At 40.7% G+C, this 5,166-nt stretch overlaps 1 long non-coding RNA gene across 1 annotated transcript; it reads right to left on the minus strand.

Annotated features, from left to right (window-relative positions):
* Positions 1–902: 902 nt before the first annotated feature.
* On the minus strand, positions 903–4,528 carry LOC136610585 (uncharacterized). Its single transcript, XR_010790113.1, has 3 exons — positions 4,491–4,528; positions 1,772–1,837; positions 903–971 (listed from the first exon to the last, which is right to left on the minus strand). It is a non-coding gene; the product is annotated as an uncharacterized lncRNA (long non-coding RNA).
* Positions 4,529–5,166: the final 638 nt, after the last annotated feature.

Consider the following 5,166-nt stretch of genomic DNA (forward strand, 5'->3'; position numbering starts at 1 on the left):
GCAGCTGTCTTTGGCATCAGTGGACACCTGACTTGCGCTGGGCCGTATACCCGGAAACGGTGGCTCTCAGCTGCGTTCCGGGTTTCCAAGAGAGGCAAGCATACCCTCTTTTTTTTAGCTAAGGCCAGGTTCAGCATCTGGATGCGGTTTTGTTGTAATGACAAACCCCTTAAATAACACACATTTATTAGAACATTTATGCTATAACAATAGCAGAATTTCAGAAAATATGTTCACTTATTTATTGGGTTTCTTTATTAAAAAGTCTCAGCCGAGGAACAATTTCTTTTGCTTCTAAAATGTTAACCTTTTGGAAATCCCATTCTAAAGGGGTTTTTCCATTAATTAAAAATGCTTTATACCTAGTCTGTGCTTCCTGGTTACTGCTGATCGATACCTGTGACTGCTGCAGCCAATCACTGTCCATAGTAGTGACTTTGTGACAGTGATTGGCTGTAGTAGTCATGTGTAATGGTCAGCAGCAACCAGGAAGGACAGAGGGGTTGTGAAGCAATTTTAAGTGGGGAGAAAACCCTTTTAAGAAAATGTGGTGTTTGGATAGAAATGGCTGCAATAAACCAATGCTACGGTATATAAATGTTATATTACACATCCTGACAGCATTATACTGAACTTTAAATTATATTTTTATTGTGTCTTACCAGCAGCGCAACACCTTGAGCATGTGAATACTTGAGGTCTTGAAGAAGCACTTTCTAAAATGTAAATAAATACTTTACTTCCAATTGCAGTTTTAATTCAGTCATACGTTTTATATAATTGATATGTAGTTTTACATTTTAAATATAGCATGCCATAACTCTTGGTTGTATTATTTGGATGACTATATAAATAATGTTTACAATCTTTTTAGTCATATTATTAAATTGTAAATGACCTACTATTAAATGGATGAGATCCGCCACAATGGACTTCTGTATGCAGAATCGCTCAACTTCATTTCGGCAGCTCTAGAAAACATGACAGAGCAGAAAAAGAGCATTAGTGATTTATCCTAAACATGCATATTTCACTGTAAAGGCTAGGATGAGATGAGGGGTCAGCTATAACCAGCTGACATATATATATGTTAGTAGTGGACACTATGGACAGGGATTAAAAAAAAAAAAAAAGCACAGAACATTGTGGGTTAATTATTCCTCTGATCTCTTCCATTCCATCTGGTAAATGGTGAAAGAGATGGAGCGTGGCAAAGGGTAGGGCCTAATGTTCTTTTTATTATATTTCAGGCATAGCACTTCGGTGACAGTTGTCTTACAGCCAGGCACAGAATACTGAGAAGTGGCTGATCTCCTGGAACATGTCAAGAAGATTTCTTTATATATTGTTTAGTTTTGATTCCAATATGAGACAGGATAGGAATAACTGAAGCGAAGGAGAGTAAGGCCCCTTTCACACTTGAACTTGCACATTGTTGGGATCCTTTTTTGGAATCAAGCAATGCAAAATACCAGAACCACCAGATTTTGTGCATGCCAGACCTAAATAGCACCAGATGGACCCAACTGACTTTATCCTGTGTTACTTTTAATATTGTTGCGTAGTCACAATAAAACAAAATCATATTTTTCCGATTGCTAAAAGGCACCTGAATAATTTGTTGTTTGCAACATGTGAAGCAAAAATAGTGCATAAAAATTCATTAAAAAAGGAAGTTTGTAAAATAAATAATTAAGTGTAGTACAATAAACTACATTACATCAAAAATTGTTTAGATGTATTGTATGTCCATGTAAATATTTAATCGTACCTCCATAGTATCCCATCTCTTTGAAATCCATAATAGTGTGTACGCGCATGAATGAGCCTCAGACACCTGTATAGTGGTAACAAGAAACAATATGCAAATTCTGTTAAAAAAACGCGAAGCGAATTCCGTTAAAAAAGCACAGACAACAATGTCAAAATTATTGCTTTTGCTTATTCTACCTCACAAAGTGAAATTAAAGGGGTTGTCCCGCGGCAGCAAGTGGGTCTATACACTTCTGTATGGCCATATTAATGCACTTTGTAATATACATTGTGCATTAATTATGAGCCATACAGAAGTTATAAAAGTTTTTTACTTACCTGCTCCGTTGCTGGCGTCCTCGTCTCCATGGTGCCGACTAATTTTCGCCCTCCGATGGCCAAATTAGCCGCGCTTGCGCAGTCCGGGTCTTCTGCTTTCTTCTATGGAGCCTCTCGTGCAGGATGCCGGCTCCGTGTAGCTCCGCCCCGTCACGTGCCGATTCCAGCTAATCAGGAGGCTGGAATCGGCAATGGACCGCACAGAAGAGCTGCGGTCCACGGAAGAAGAGGATTCCGGCGGCCATCTTCACAGGTAAGTATAGAAGTCACCGGAGTGCGGGGATTAAGGTAAGCGTTCCGGTAAGCTTTCTGTACGTCCCTGCATCGGGGTTGTCTCGCGCCGAACGGGGGGGGGGGGGGGGGTTTGAAAAAAAAAAAAACCCGTTTCGGCGCGGGACAACCCCTTTAAGTAATCAAAAACCCATTTGCACTTCAAAATTATGCAAATTAAATGTACAACTCATCCTGCAAAAATTAAGCCCTTATACAGCTCTGGAGATGGAAAAAAAAAATTATAACTCTCTGAATACAGCGAAGCTATGAAACATGCTTCTACTTATTTAAGTAGTAAAATCTAAAGAAAAATATTTAGATTTAGTATTGCCAGAATCGTAATGACTCATCCTTGAGACCTATGATGCTCAGAGTTTAAGTCACTAAAATGGTTGGGCTGGGACACAAGTCAGTATTGGACACAGAAATGTACCTGTAATGCACTTATCTGAAACCAGCCTTAGGCCTCATTCAGATGAGCGTGTTTATGGGCATACGTAGGCGCGGACAAAACTGCGCTCTGACGTATGTACATAAACACGAGTGAATGAAGGTCCGTGCCAATTGCTTTCAATGAGGCCGCGACTGCTGCCAGCAGCCCATTTGAAAGCAAAAGGATGATGGCAACCCCTGAAGTGATTTTTGAAGAAGGGCTTTAAATATAAGCCCTTCTATGAATTTCATCCTTAGCATGTATTAAAGAAAATACATATATACTTACCTCTCCGCCGCTGTGGGGCTCAAACGTGTCTAGCTGCTTGTCATCCCTGCACTGCTCTGAAGCTCTTTTGGCTGAAAGGGCTGTATCTGATTGGCTGAACGCTCAGCCAATCACAGGCAGCGCTCAGCTATTCAATGAATTCAATGCATGGCCGAGCGCTGCCTGTGATTGGTTGAGCGCTGTTACCAATCACAGGCAGCGCTCAGCTGTCATTCATTGAATGTTCGAGCTCTACTTGTGATTGGCTGAGCGCTTACCCAATCAGATGCAGCTCTTTTTAGCAGGTAGGGATTATAAATGCTAACCTGCTGAAAGAGCTTCAGAGCAGTGCAGGGAGACCAAGCAGCTAGACGTATGTGAGCCCCACAGCAGCAGAGAGGTGAGTGTGTATACTGTAATATATATATATTTATTTTTTTTATTTTTTTTAATTTAAAGCCCTTCCCCGAAAATCAGTTTAGGGCTTGCCAGCAGCACATTGAAATGAATGGCAGAACATTGCGATCCTTTGCCAAATCTGTGACAGCTGTGGCAGGGGATTCTTTACTCCCTGTGGGGTATGCCATCAACACTAAACACTGTGACAGTGCTGTCACAGTGTTCAGTGATGAAGGGACTCCCCGCGGGGAATATTTACACACACCACAGACCTATGTGCAGCATTTGCATGCCTGCAAAACACGGACATAAGAACACATCATAGGAAAACCAGTGGTGCAAATAGATGCACATATGTGCGTGCAAACACACGCTCGTCTGAATGTGGCCTTAAGCTGTTTTCTGCGACTAATGTTTTGCCATCCTTTAGTTATACTTTCTCTTTCTGTAGTAACATAGCATGTTAGGATGAAAATATCATATTTCCTTTCTGTTCAGCCTATTAGACCCTTCCTGACTCCAAATCTGGCATCCAGAATTATTCCCAGATAAACAACCCCCCCCCCCCCCCAGAAGCAACAAATGACCACAGCATGTAACACTGTGATGCTCAAAAAAACTTCCATGCCCCTGTTAAGCTTCCCTATCAAATTTGACATCACTCTGTTCTCAAGCAGAGAGTTTTATAGTCTCCCCACTCTTACAGTAAAGAACCCCCTTCTATGTCTGTGTTCAAACCTTCTTTCAAACCTTCATCCTGGTTCTACACATAGTGTGAAAATGGAGACCTGAGCGCACATGCTCGTCAGTGCTTCCTCCATGCTAATGTTAATGCGAGGGAAAAAAGGGAACCTCGCAGTGACAGGAGAATGGGACATAGAAGTCCCATTCTCGAGATTGGCGGGGGTCTCAGCAATGAGACCCCCCGGATCTGCAATTTATCCCTTTATCCTGCGCATAGACGATAATTTCAAATCTTCATAGAACCTCTTTAATATTCTACTTGCAGAAGAAAAATGTTTCTTACCGTCATTTGCCTGTTTCCATTTGCATTACAGGATACTGGAAGATAAGAATATATGAATTGTCTTTACGATGCATAAATAGACATACAATGTGTCAGATCAGTTAAATATGTGAAACTTTTTTGTGTTCTTTCTGTACACATTTCTACCACTGATGTTTGTGTGTGATGCTGCAGATTACAGTATACCTACTGGCATTTTAGGAAGTCATAGTGTTATCTGTTAAACAATGTTACATTATTGTGTGCTTGCACATTTGTTTCAGCGGTATCTCTCTCTTTATCCAACCATCTATGTCTTTCAGCAGGTACAGCAGGAAGGAAACGGCTGTAGAAATGCAAGTCTCCTCCTGCCCGGCCCATACTCAAATCAATGGTGTGTGCAGCTTTAAGGTGAATGAAGCGATAAATATCACGGATCACTAATTTTAAATTCAAGAGTAGCATTTTGAATGTATACACTGTAAACTAGCAGATTATTGGAGGTATTCTTTAATATAGGGCTTAAAAGAGAGCATTTGCATAATAATCTCGGCAACATCACATTATGTTAACATCCCTGACATGGTAAATGTATGTCTACACATATTATATGTCCACTCTCACACATACGCTCAGCAAAACACTGCTATTTTGATTGCGGCAATTTTATTTTCGTTTTTGGACGCAGTGGGTTTAA

The sequence above is a fragment of the Eleutherodactylus coqui genome, chromosome 2 (genome assembly GCF_035609145.1).
Source record: "Eleutherodactylus coqui strain aEleCoq1 chromosome 2, aEleCoq1.hap1, whole genome shotgun sequence".
Classification (NCBI taxonomy): Eukaryota; Metazoa; Chordata; class Amphibia; order Anura; family Eleutherodactylidae; genus Eleutherodactylus; species Eleutherodactylus coqui.